The 14,600-nt window shown below is 45.3% G+C and overlaps 1 non-coding gene across 1 annotated transcript; it reads right to left on the minus strand.

Moving 5' to 3' along the window:
- Window positions 1-11,173: 11,173 nt before the first annotated feature.
- On the minus strand, window positions 11,174-11,255 carry trnas-cga (transfer RNA serine (anticodon CGA)). The gene has a single exon. It is a non-coding gene; the product is annotated as a tRNA-Ser (tRNA).
- Between the last annotated feature and the right edge of the window lie 3,345 nt (window positions 11,256-14,600).

The raw sequence follows: 14,600 nt of genomic DNA on the forward strand, positions 1-14,600 counted from the left end.
GCTGTCAGGCAGAAGGCAGAGAGTTGGGATAAAAGGTTATTTTTTGGAATGGCAACCGGTGACGAGTGGTGTTCAGTGTTGGGACCACAGCTGTTCTCTTTATATATTAACGATCTAGATGATGGGACTGGGGGCATTCTGGCTAAGTTTGCCGATAATACAAAGATAGGTGGAGGGGCAGTTAGTATGGAGGAGGTGGGGAGGCTGCAGAAAGATTTAGACAGTTTAGGAGAGTGGTCCAAGAAATGGCTGATGAAATTCAACGTGGGCAAGTGCGAGGTCTTGCACTTTGGAAAAAAGAATAGAGGATTGGACTATTTTCTAAACGGTGACAAAATTCATAATGTTGAAGCGCAAAGGGACTTGGGAGTCCTAGTCCAGGATTCTCTAAAGGTAAACTTGCAGGTTGGGTCCGTAATTAAGAAATGTTGTCATTCATCTCAAGAGGCTTGGAATATAAAAGCAGGGATGTACTTCTGAAGCTTATAAAGCATTGGTTAGGCCCCATTTAGAATACTGTGAGCAATTTTGGGCCCCACACCTCAGGAAGGACATACTGGCACTGGAGCGGGTCCAGCGGAGATTCACACGGATGATGCCAGGAATGGTAGGCCTAACATACGATGAACGTCTGAGGATCCTGGGATTATATTCATTGGAGTTTAGGAGGTTGAGGGGAAATCTAATAGAAACTTACAAGATAATGAATGGCTTAGATAGGGTGGATGTAGGGAAGTTGTTTCCATTAGCAGGGGAGACTAGGACCCGGGGGCACAGCCTTAGAATAAAAGGGAGTCACTTTAGAACAGAGATGAGGCGAAATTTCTTCAGCCAGAGAGTGGTGGGTCTGTGGAATTCATTGCCACAGAGGGCGGTGGAGGCCGGGACGTTGACTGTCTTTAAGACAGAAGTTGATAAATTCTTGATTTCTCGAGGAATTAAGGGCTATGGAGAGAGAGCAGGTAAATGGAGTTGAAATCATCCATGATTGAATGGTGGAGTGGACTCGATGGGCCGAATGGCCTTACGTCCGCTCTTATGTCTTATGGTCTTATGGATTGGGGGAAGGGAGAAGAGACAGCAGAGGATTTGGGGAGGGGAACTGCGCTGTATCGTTCTATGTTCTAAAAAGGAGGCATTTGTCAGGGCTAAAAGGCTGGGAACAGACGAAGCGCATGTGGAATATAAGGAAAGTAGGAAGGAACATAAGCAAGGAGTCAGGAGGGCTAGAAGGGGTCACGAAAAGTCATTGGCAAATAGGGTTAAGGAAAATCCCAAGGCTTGTTACACGTACATAAAAAGCAAGAGGGTAGCCAGGGAAAGGGTTGGCCCACTGAAGGATAGGCAAGGGAATCTATGCGTGGAGCCAGAGGAAATGGGCGAGGTACTAAATGAATACTTTGCATCAGTATTCATCAAAGAGAAGGAATTGGTAGATGTTGAGTCTGGAGAAGGGTGTGTAGATAGTCTTTTTGGATCTCAATGTGACCCAGGCTAAGTGTTGAGCCTCTTTGAAAAATATTAAGGTAGATAAGTCCCCAGGGCCTGGGATGTAGAATACTGAAGGAGGCTAGAGAGGCGAGAGAGGAAATTACTGAGTCCTTGACAGAACTCTTTGGATCCTCACTGTCTTCAGGTGATGTCCCGGAGGACTGGAGAATAGCCAATGTTGTTCCTTTGATTAAGAGGAGTAGCAAGGATAATCCAGGGAACTACAGGCCGGTGAGCCTTAGTTCAGTGGTAGGGAAATTACAAGAGAGAATTCTTCGAGACAGGATCTACTCCCATTTGGAAGCAAATGGACGTCTTAGTGAGAGGCAGCATGGTTTTGTGAAGGGGAGGTCGTGTCTCACTAACTTGATAGGGTTTTTCGAGGAGGTCACAAAGATGATTAATGCAGGTAGGGCAGTGGATGTTGTCTATATGGACTTCAGTAAGGCCTTTGACAAGGTCCCTTATGGTCGACTAGTACAAAAGGTGAAGTCACACGGCATCAGGGGTGAGCTGACAAGGTGGATACAGAACTGGCTAGGTCATAGAAGGCAGAGCGTAGCAATGGAAGGATGCTTTTCTAATTGGAGGGCTGTGACCAGTGGTGTTCCGCAGGGATCAGTGCTGGGACTTTTGCTGTTTGTAGTATACATAAATGATTTGGAGGAAAATGTAACTGGTCTGATTAGTAAGTTTGCAGACGTCCCAAAGGTTGGTGGAATTGCAGATAGCGATGAGGACTGTCAGAGGATACAGCAGGATTTAGATTGTTTGGAGACTTGGGCGGAGAGATGGCAGGTGGAGTTTAATCCTGACAAATGTGAGGTAATGCATTTTGGAAGGTCTAATGCAGGTAGGGAATATACAGTGAATGGTAGAACCCTCAAGAGTATTGAAAGACAGAGAGAGATCTAGGTGTACAGGTCCACAGGTCACTGAAAGGGGCAACACAGGTGGAGAAGGTAGTCAAGAAGGCATACGGCATGCTTGCCTTCATTGGCCGGGGTATTGAGTATAAGAATTGGCAAGTCATGTTGCAGATGTATAGAATCTTAGTTAGGCCAATCTTGGAGTATAGTGTTCAATTATGGTCGCCACACGACTAGAAGGATGTGGAGGCTTTAGAGAGGGTGCAGAACAGATTTACCAGAATGATGCCTGGCATGGAGGGCATTAGCTATGAGGAGCGATTGAATAAACTCAGTTTGTTCTCACTGTTACGACGGAGGTTGAGGGGCGACCTGATAGAGGTCTACAAAATTATGAGGGGCATAGACAGAGTGGATAGTCAGAGGCTTTTCCCCAGGGTAGAGGGGTCAATTACTAGGGGGCATAGGTTTAAGGTGAGAGGGGAAAGGTTTAGAGTAGATGTACGAGGCGAGTGTTTTACACAGCGGGTAGTGGGTGCCTGAAACTCGCTACCGGAGGAGTTGGTGGAAGCAGGGACGTTGTGACATTTAAGGGGCATCTTGAGAAATAGATGAATAGGACGGGAATAGAGGGATATGGACCCAGGAAGTGTAAAAGATTGTAGTTTAGTCGGGCAGCATGGTCAGCACGGGCTTGGAGTGCCGAAGGGCCTGTTCCTGTACTGTACTTTCCTTTGTCTTTTGTTCTTTAAACACTGCCCTACAGTAAACAGTCTGTATAAACAGTGTGCTACAGTAAACAGTCCATGTAAACATTGCCCTGCAGTTAACAGAGTCTATATAAACAGTGCCATACAGTAAACAGTCTATATCAACAGTGCCCCAAAGTTAATCTTGTATGTAAACAGTGCCGTACAGTAAACTGTCTATATAACAGTGCCCGACAGTAATAGTGCCCTACTGTAAGCAGTCTTTGTCAACAGTGGCCAACAGAAAACAGTATATTTTCATTTCAGAGAATTTACAGTGCAGAAGGAGGCCACTCGGCACATCGAGTCTGCACTGGCTCGTGGAAAGGGCACCCTCGCCAACCACACACCCACTCTATCCCCATAACCCCGCCCAACACTAACGGCATTTTAGGACACAAAGGTTAATTTAGCATTGCCAATATACCTAACCTGCACATCTTTGGACTGTGGGAGGAAATCGGAGCACCCGAAGAACCCACGCACACATGGGGAGAACGTGCAGACTCCGCACAGACAGTGACCCAAGCCGGGAATCGAACCTGGGACCCTGGAGCTGTGAAGCAATTGTGCTCATCACTATGATACTGTGCTGCCCTCAAACTGTGCCCGACAGTAAACAGTCAATATACACAGTGCCCTACAATAAACAGGATATGTAAACAGTGGCCTACTGTAAACAGTCTATATAAACAGTGCCCAACAGTAAACAGTCTATATAAACAGTGCCCGACTGTAAACAGTCTATATAAACAGTGCCCTACAGTAAGCAGCCTGTGTTAACATTGTACAACAGAAAACAGTCTCTGCAAACAGTGCCCTGCAGTAAACAGTCTATATAAGCAGTGTCCTACTGAACAGTCGATGTAAACAGTTTCCCACAGTAAACAGTCGATGCAAACAGTGCCTTTTCAAAAACAGTCTACAAAAACAGTGCCATACAGTAAACAATCAATGTAAACAGTGCCCTACAGTTAACCGAGTCTATGTAAACAGTACTCTACTGTAAACAGTCTATCGAAACACTGTCCGACAGTAAACAGTCTATGTAAACAGTCAATATAAACAGTGCCCTACAGAAATCAGTGTATATAAACAGTTCCCTACAGTAAACAGCCTATATAAACAGTGCCCTACAGCAACAGTGCACTACAGATTTGACGTCGCAGGAGGGGGCCAGTGTTCAGGTACAGATTTGACGTCGCAGGAGGGGGCCAGTGTTCAGGTAGGTGGTTTGAAGTGTGTCTACTTCAATGCCAGGAGTATAAGAAACAAGGTAGGGGAACTGGCAGCATGGGTTGGTACCTGGGACTTCGATGTTGTGGCCATTTCGGAGACATGGATAGAGCAGGGACAGGAATGGATGTTGCAGGTTCCGGGGTTTAGGTGTTTTAGTAAACTCAGAGAAGGAGGCAAAAGAGGGGGAGGTGTGGCGCTGCTAGTCAAGAGCAGTATTACGGTGGCGGAGAGGATGCTAGATGGGGACTCTTCTTCCGAGGTAGTATGGGCTGAAGTTAGGAACAGGAATGGAGAGATCACCCTGTTGGGAGTTTTTTATAGGCCTCCTAATAGTTCTAGGGATGTAGAGGATAGGATGGCGAAGATGATTCTGGATAAGAGCGAAAGTAACAGGGTAGTTATTATGGGAGACTTTAACTTTCCAAATATTGACTGGAAAAGATATAGTTCGAGTACAATAGATGGGTCGTTTTTTTGTACAGTGTGCAGGAGGGTTTCCTGAAACAATATGTTGACAGGCCAACAAGAGGCGAGACCACGTTGGATTTGGTTTTGGGTAATGAACCAGGCCAGGTGTTGGATTTGGAGGTAGGAGAGCACATTGGGGACAGTGACCACAATTCAGTGGCGTTTACGTTAATGATGGAAAGGGATAAGTATACACCGCAGGGTAAGAGTTATAGCTGGGGGAAGGGCAATTATGATGCCATTAGACGTAACTTGGGAAGGATAAGGTGGAGAAGTAGGCTGCAAGTGTTGGGCACACTGGATAAGTGGGGCTTGTTCAAGGATCAGCTACTGCGTGTTCTTGATAAGTATGTACCGGTCAGGCAGGGAGGAAGGCGTTGAGCGAGGGAACCGTGGTTAAGAGGAAGAAGGAGGCCTATGTGAAGATGAGGTGTGAAGTTTCAGTTGGGGCGATGGATAGTTACAAGGTAGCAAGGAAGGATCTAAAGAGAGAGCTAAGACGAGCAAGGAGGGGACATGAGAAGTATTTGGCAGGAAGGATCAAGGAAAACCCAAAAGCTTTCTATAGGTATGTCAGGAATAAGCGACTGACTAGGGAAAGAGTAGGACCAGTCAAGGGCAGGGATGGGAAATTGTGTGTGGAGTCTGAAGAGATAGGCGAGATACTAAATGAATATTTTTCATCAGTATTCACTCAGGAAAAAGATAATGTTGTGGAGGAGAATGATGAGCCCCAGGCTAATAGAATATATGGCATTGAGGTACGTAGGGAAGAGGTGTTGGCAATTCTGGACAGGCTTAAAATAGATAAGTCCCCGGGACCTGATGGGATTTATCCTAGGATTCTCTGGGAGGCCAGGGAAGAGATTGCTGGACCTTTGGCTTTGATTTTTATGTCATCATTGGCTACAGGAATAGTGCCAGAGGACTGGAGGACAGCAAATGTGGTCCCTTTGTTCAAAAAGGGGAGCAGAGACAACCCCGGCAACTATAGACCGGTGAGCCTCACGTCTGTAGTGGGTAAAGTCTTGGAGGGGATTATAAGAGACAAGATTTATAAGCATCTAGATGGGAATAATATGATCAGGGATAGTCAGCATGGCTTTGTGACGGGTAGGTCATGCCTCACAAACCTTATTGAGTTCTTTGAGAAGGTGACTGAACAGGTAGATGAGGGTAGAGCAGTTGATGTGGTGTATATGGATTTCAGCAAAGCGTTTGATAAGGTTCCCCACGGTAGGCTATTGCAGAAAATACGGAGGCTGGGGATTGAGGGTGATTTAGAGATGTGGACCAGTAATTGGCTAGCTGAAAGAAGACAGAGGGTGGTGGTTGATGGCAAATGTTCAGAATGGAGTACAGTCACAAGTGGAGTACCACAAGGATCTGTTCTGGGGCCATTGCTGTTTGTCATTTTTATCAATGACCTAGAGGAAGGCGCAGAAGGGTGGGTGAGTAAATTTGCAGACGATACTAAAGTCGGTGGTGTTGTCGATAGTGTGGAAGGATGTAGCAGGTTACAGAGGGATATAGATAAGCTGCAGAGCTGGGCTGAGAGGTGGCAAATGGAGTTTAATGTAGAGAAGTGTGAGGTGATTCACTTTGGAAGGAATAACAGGAATGCGGAATATTTGGCTAATGGTAAAGTTCTTGAAAGTGTGGATGAGCAGGGGAATCTAGGTGTCCATGTACATAGATCCCTGAAAGTTGCCACCCAGGTTGATAGGGTTGTGAAGAAGGCCTATGGAGTGTTGGCCTTTATTGGTAGAGGGATTGAGTTCCGGAGTTGGGAGGTCATGTTGCAGCTGTACAGAACTCTGGTACGGCATTTGGAGTATTGCGTACAGTTCTGGTCACCGCATTATCGGAAGGACGTGGAGGCTTTGGGGAGGGTGCAAAGGAGATTTACCAGGATGTTGCCTGGTATGGAGGGAAAATCTTATGAGGAAAGGCTGATGGACTTGAGGTTGTTTTCGTTGGAGAGAAGAAGGTTAAGAGGAGACTTAATAGAGGCATACAAAATGATCAGGGGGTTGGATAGGGTGGACAGTGAGAGCCTTCTCCCGCGGATGGAAATGGCTGGCACGAGGGGATATAGCTTTAAACTGAGGGGTAATAGATAGAGGACAGAGCTCAGAGGTAGGTTCTTTACGCAAAGAGTAGTGAGGCCGTGGAATGCCCTACCTGCTACAGTAGTGAACTCGCCAACATTGAGAGCATTTAAAAGTTTATTGGATAATGGCATAGTGTAGGTTAGATGGCTTTTGTTTCGGTGCAACATCGTGGGCCGAAGGGCCTGTACTGCGCTGTATTGTTCTATGTTCTATTGTAAGCAGTCTTTGAAAACAGTGCCTTGCAGTAAACAGTCTATATAACCAGTCCCGTACAGTAACTGTGCCCTACTGTAAGCAGTTTTTGTAAACAGTGCGTTGCAGAAACAGAGGCTATGTAAACAGTGCCGCACAGTAAACAGCCTGTATAAACAGTGCCATGCAGTAGTCTATATATACAGGGCCCCACAGTAAACAGTCTATATATACAGTGGCCTACAGTATATAGCTAATGTAAAGTGTCCTTCAGAAAAAAAGTCTATGTAAACACTGCCCTACAGTAAACAATCTATATAAAACAGTGCCCTACAGTAAACAGTCTATGTAAACAGTTTCCAACAGTAAACAGTCTTGTAAAGAGTGCCCGACAATAAACAGTCCATTTAAACATTGCCCTACATTGAGAAAACCGAGTTTATGTAAACAATACTCTACAGGAAATAGTCTATATAAACAGTGCCCTACAGTAACAGTGCCCGACTGTAAGCAGTCTTAGTAAACAGTGCCATGCATAAAACAATCTATGTAAACAGTGCCCTACAGTAAACAGTCTATGTAAACAGCGGCCTAAATAAACAGTCTATATAAACAGTGCCCTACAACAGTGCCCTACTGTAAGCAGTCTTTGGAAACACAGACTCGCAGTAAACAGAGTCTATGTAAACAGTGGCGCACAGGAAACAGCCTGTATCACCAGTGCCATACAGTAAACAGCCTCTATAAACAGTGCCGTACAGTAAACAGCCTCTATAAACAGTGCCATGCAGTAACATTCTATATAAACAGTGGCATACAGAAAATGAAAATGAAAATTAAACTAGTATGGCAGGGGGGCGGGCACGGGAGCAATAGGTCAGAAGGTGAGAGCATTGTGGGAGAACTAGGGAATAGGGACAGTGTGGCTCTGAGGCAGAGCAGACAGGGAGAAGTTGCTGAACACAGCGGGTCTGGTGGCCTGAAGTGCATATGTTTTAATGCAAGGAGCATTACGGGTAAGGCAGATGAACTTAGAGCTTGGATTAGTACTTGGAACTATGATGTTGTTGCCATTACAGAGACCTGGTTGAGGGAAGGGCAGGATTGGCAGCTAAATGTTCCAGGATTTAGATGTTTCAGGCGGGATAGAGGGGGATGTAAAAGGGGAGGTGGAATTGCGCTACTTGTTCGGGAGAATATCACAGCTGTACTGCGAGAGGACACCTCAGAGGGCAGTGAGGCTATATGGGTAGAAATCAGGAATAAGAAGGGTGCAGTCACAATGTTGGGGGTATACTACAGGCCTCCCAACAGCCAGCGGGAGATAGAGGAGCAGATAGGTAGACAGATTTTGGAAAAGAGTAAAAACAACAGGTTTGTGGTGATGGGAGACTTCAACTTCCCCAATATTGACTGGGACTCACTTAGTGCCAGGGGCGTTAACGAGGCAGAGTTTGTAAGGAGCATCCAGGAGGGCTTCTTAAAACAATATGTAGACAGTCCAACTAGGGAAGGGGCGGTACTGGACCTGATATTGGGGAATGAGCCCGGCCAGGTGGTAGATGTTTCAGTAGGGGAGCATTTCGGTAACAGTGACCACAATTCAGTAAGTTTTAAAGTACTGGTGGACAAGGATAAGAGTGGTCCTAGGATGAATGTGCTAAATTGGGGGAAGGCTAATTATAACAATATTAGGCGGGAACTGAAGAACATAGATTGGGGGCGGATGTTTGAGGGCAAATCAACATCTGACATGTGGGAGGCTTTCAAGGGGCAGTTGAAAGGAATACAGGACCGGCATGTTCCTGTGAGGAAGAAAGATAAATACGGCAATTTTCGGGCACCTTGGTTGACGAGTGATATTGTAGGCCTCATCAAAAAGAAAAAGGAGGCATTTGTCAGGGCTAAAAGGCTGGGAACAGACGAAGCCTGCGTGGAATATAAGGAAAGTAGGAAGGAACTTAAGCAAGGAGTCAGGAGGGCTAGAAGGGGTCACGAAAAGTCATTGGCAAATAGGGTTAAGGAAAATCCCAAGGCTTTTTACACGTACATAAAAAGCAAGAGGGTAGCCAGGGAAAGGGTTGGCCCATTGAAGGATAGGCAAGGGAATCTATGTGTGGAGCCAGAGGAAATGGGCGAGGTACTGAATGAATACTTTGCATCAGTATTCACCAAAGAGAAGGAATTGGTAGATGTTGAGTCTGGAGAAGGGGGTGTAGATAGCCTGGGTCACATTGTGATCCAAAAAGACGAGGTGTTGGGTGTCTTAAAAAATATTAAGGTAGATAAGTCCCCAGGGCCTGATGGGATCTACCCCAGAATACCGAAGGAGGCTGGAGAGGAAATTGCTGAGGCCTTGACAGAAATCTTTGGATCTTCGCTGTCTTCAGGGGATGTCCCGGAGGACTGGAGAATAGCCAATGTTGTTCCTCTGTTTAAGAAGGGTAGCAAGGATAATCCCGGGAACTACAGGCCGGTGAGCCTTACTTCAGTGGTAGGGAAATTACTGGAGAGAATTCTTCGAGACAGGATCTACTCCCATTTGGAAGCAAATGGACGTATTAGTGAGAGGCAGCACGGTTTTGTGAAGGGGTGGTCGTGTCTCACTAACTTGATAGAGTTTTTTGAGGAGGTCACTAAGATGATTGATGCAGGTAGGGCAGTAGATGTTGTCTATATGGACTTCAGTAAGGCCTTTGACAAGGTCCCTCATGGTAGACTAGTACAAAAGGTGAAGTCACACGGGATCAGGGGTGAGCTGGCAAGGTGGATACAGAACTGGCTAGGCCATAGAAGGCAGAGAGTAGCAATGGAGGGATGCTTTTCTAATTGGAGGGCTGTGACCAGTGGTGTTCCACAGGGATCAGTGCTGGGACCTTTGCTCTTTGTAGTATATATGAATGGTTTGGAGGAAAATGTAACTGGTCTGATTAGTAAGTTTGCAGACGACACAAAGGTTGGTGGAATTGCGGATAGCGATGAGGACTGTCGGAGGATACAGCAGGATTTAGATTGTCTGGAGACTTGGGCGGAGAGATGGCAGATGGAGTTTAATCCGGACAAATGTGAGGTAATGCATTTTGGAAGGTCTAATGCAGGTAGGGAATATACAGTGAATGGTAGAACCCTCAAGAGTATTGAAAGTCAAAGAGATCTCGGAGTACAGGTCCACAGGTCATTGAAAGGGGCAACACAGGTGGAGAAGGTAGTCAAGAAGGCATACGGCATGCTTGCCTTCATTGGCCGGGGCATTGAGTATAAGAATTGGCAAGTCATGTTGCAGCTGTATAGAACCTTAGTTAGGCCACACTTGGAGTATAGTGCTCAATTCTGGTCGCCACACTACCAGAAGGATGTGGTGGCTTGAGAGAGGGTGCAGAAGAGATTTACCAAAATGTTGCCTGGTATGGAGGGCATAAGCTATGAGGAGCGGTTGAATAAAGTCGGTTTGTTCTCACTGGAACGAAGGAGGTTGAGGGGAGACCTGATAGAGGTATACAAAATTATGAGGGGCATAGGCAGAGTGGATAGTCAGAGGCTTTCCCCCAGGGTAGAGGGGTCAATTACTAGGGGGCATAGGTTTAAGGTGAGAGGGGCAAGGTTTAGAGTAGATGTACGAGGCAAGTTTTTTACGCAGAGAGTAGTGGGTGCCTGGAACTCGGAGGAGGTAGTGGAAGCAGGGACGATAGGGACATTTAAGGGGCATCTTGACAAATATATGAATAGGATGGGAATAGAAGGATACGGACCCAGTAAGTGTAGAAGATTGTAATTTAGACGGGCAGCATGGTCGGCACGGGCTTGGAGGGCCGAAGGGCCTGTTCCTGTGCTGTAGATTTCTTTGTCCTTTGTTCTTTGTTTGAAAACGCTTGTTGTCACAAGTAGGCTTCAAATGAAGTTACTGTGAAAAGCTCCTAGTCGCCCCGTTCTGGCGCCTGTTTGAGGAGGATGGTACGGGAATTGCACCGTGCTGCTGGCCTTCCTTGGTCTGCTTGCAAAGCCAGCGATTTAGCCCGGCGCTAAACCAGCCCCGAAAGGCTATCTGCCCCTCCGCTGCGAGCAGCGTTCGAACCTGCGCGGGCAAACCCCATTGTATTTCGAGTCCAACGCCTTAACCACTCGGCCATCACAGCCACTGTCTCTATAAAAAGTGCCCGACAGTAAACAGTCTATATAAACTGTGCTCTGCAGTGAACAGTGTATGAAAACAGTGTCCGACAGTAAACAGTCTATGTAAACATTGTACTTCAGAAAACACTCAGTAAAGAGTGCCCTACATTAAACAGTCTATTTAAACAGTTTCCCACAGTAACAGTCTATGTAAACAGTACCCTACAGTAAGCAGTATATAAACAGTACACTACATTAAACAGCGTCGATGTGAAGAGTGCCCTACATACAGTAAACCGAGTCTATGTAAACAGTACTTACAGTAAACAGCCTATAAAAACAGTGCCCTGCTGCAAACAGTATATGTAAACAGTGCCGTGCAGAAAACAGTCTCTGTAAACTGTGTCCTGCGGTAAACAGTCTATATAAGCAGTACCTACGGTAAAGTCTTTATAAACAGTGCCCTACAGTAAATAGTCTATAAAAACAGTCACGTACAGTAAACCGTCTACGTAAACATTGTCCTGCAGTAAACAGTCTATATAAGCTGTGCCCTACGCTGAACAGTCTATGTAAATATTTACCCACAGTAAATAGTCTCTGTAAAAAGTGCCCTACAGTAAACAGTCTATATAAACAGTGCACTACACTGAACAGTCTATGTAAACAGTTTCCCACAGTAAATAGTCTATGTCAACAGTGCCGTACAGTAAACAGTCAATTTAAACAGTGCCCTACAGTAAACAGCCAATATAAACAGTGCTCGACAGTAACAGTGCCCTACTGTAAGCAGACTTTATAAACAGTGCCCTTGCAGGAAACAGTCTATATAACCAGTCCCGTACAGGTACTGTGCCCTACTGTAAGCAGACTTTTTAAACAGTGCCCTTGCAGGAAACAGTCTATATAACCAGTCCCGTACAGTAACTGTGCCCGACTGTAAGCAGACTTTATAAACAGTGCCCTTGCAGTAAACAGTCTATATAACCAGTCCCGTACAGTACCTGTGCCCGACTGTAAGCAGACTTTATAAACAGTGCCCTTGCAGTAAACAGTCTATATAACCAGTCCCGTACAGTAACTGTGCCCGACTGTAAGCACACTTTATAAACAGTTCCCTTGCAGGAAACAGTCTATATAACCGGTCCCGTACAGTAACTGTGCCCGACTGTAAGCAGACTTTATAAACAGTGCCCTTGCAGAAACAGAGGCTATGTAAACAGTGCCGCACAGTAAACAGCCTGTATAAACAGTGCCATGCAGTAGTCTATATATATATATATATATATATACAGGGCCCCACAGTAAACAGTCTTTATATACAGTGTCCTACAGTAAACAGTCTATATATACAGTGTCCTACAGTATATAGCTAATGTAAACAGTGTCCTTCAGAAAAAGGTTTATGTAAACACAGCCCTACAGTAAACAATCTATATATACAGGGCCCTACAGTAAACAATCTATACAAACAGTGCCCTACAGTAAACAGTCAATATATACAGTGTCCTACAATATATAGCTAATGTAAACTTGGGCAGCACGGTAGCATTGTGGATAGCACAATTGCTTCACAGCTCCAGGGTCCCAGGTTCGATTCTGGCTTGGGTCACTGTCTGTGTGGAGTCTGCACATCCTCCCAGTGTGTGCGTGGGTTTCCTCCGGGTGCTCCGGTTTCCTCCCACAGTCCAAAGATGTGCAGGTTTGGTGGATTGGCCATGATAACTTGCCCTTAGTGTTGGGTGGGGTTAATGGGCTATGGGGGATAGGGTGGAGGTGTTGAACTTGGGTAGGGTGCTCTTTCCAAGAGCCGGTGCAGACTCGATGGGCCGAATGGCCTCCTTCTGCACTGTAAATTCTATAAACAGTGTCCTTCAGAAAAAGGTTTATGTAAACACAGCCCTACAGTAAACAATCTATATAAACAGTGCCCTACAGCAAACAGTCTATGTAAACAGTTTCCAACAGTAAACAGTCTTGTAAAGAGTGCCCTACAATAAACAGTCCATTTAAACATTGCCCTGCAGTCAACCGAGTGTCTCTAAACAGTGCCTCACAGTAAACAGACTATAAACAATACCTTGCAGTAAATAGCGACAATATAAACTGTGCAATGCAGTAAACAGTCTAGATCAGTGTCCTAAAGTTAATAGTGTATGTAAACAGTGTCCTACAGAAAACAGGCTATGTAATTAGTGCCCTATAGTAAACAGTCTAGAGAAACAGTGCCCTACAGTAACAGTGCTGCACTGTCAGCAGTCTTTGTAAACAGTGCCTTGCAGAAAACAGAGTCTATGTAAACAGTTTCCGCACAGTAACCAGCCTGTATAAACAGTGCCATGCAGAAAACAATCTAAGTAAACAGGGGCCTATAGTAACAGTGCCCGACTGTAAGCAGTCTTTGTAAACAGTACCAAGCAGAAAACAGTCTATGTAAACAGTACCGCACAGGAAACAGCCTGTATAAACAGTGCCCGACAGTAAACAGCCTGTATAAACAGTGCCATACAGTAAACAGTCTATGTAAACAGTGGCCTAAATAAACAGTCTATATAAACAGTGCCCTACAGTAACAGTGCCCTACTGTAAGCAGTCTTTGAAAACACAGCCTCGCAGTAAACAGAGTCTATGTAAACAGCGGCGCACAGGAAACAGCCTGTATCACCAGTGCCATACAGTAAACAGCCTCTCTAAACAGTGCCATACAGTAAACAGTCTATATAAACAGTGCAATACAGTAAACAGCCTCTATAAACAGTGCCATACAGTAAACAGCCTCTATAAACAGTGCCCAACAGTAAATAGCCTGTATAAACAGTGCCGTACAGTAAACAGCCTCTATAAACAGTGCCATACAGTAAACAGCCTGTATAAACAGTGCCATACAGTAAACATCCTGTATAAACAGTGGCCTAAATAAACAGTCTATATAAACAGTGCCCTACAGTAACAGTGCCTTACTGTAAGCAGTCTTTGAAAACACAGCCTCGCAGTAAACAGAGTCTATGTAAACAGTGGCGCACAGGAAACAGCCTGTATCACCAGTGCCATACAGTAACAGCCTCTATAAACAGTGCCGTACAGTAAACAGCCTCTATAAACAGTGCCCTTGCAGTAAACAGTCTGTATAACCAGTCCCGTACAGTAACTGTGCCCTACTGTAAGCAGACATTATTCACAGTGCCCTTGCAGTAAACAGTCTATATAACCAGTCCCGTACAGTAACTGTGCCCGACTGTAAGCAGACTTTTTAAACAGTGCCCTTGCAGTAAACAGTCTATATAACCAGTCCCGTACAGTAACTGTGCCCGACTGTAAGCAGACTTTATAAACAGTGCCCTTGCAGTAAACAGTCTATATAACCAGTC

This window comes from Scyliorhinus torazame, chromosome 26 (assembly GCF_047496885.1).
Source record: "Scyliorhinus torazame isolate Kashiwa2021f chromosome 26, sScyTor2.1, whole genome shotgun sequence".
NCBI classification, from domain to species: Eukaryota; Metazoa; Chordata; class Chondrichthyes; order Carcharhiniformes; family Scyliorhinidae; genus Scyliorhinus; species Scyliorhinus torazame.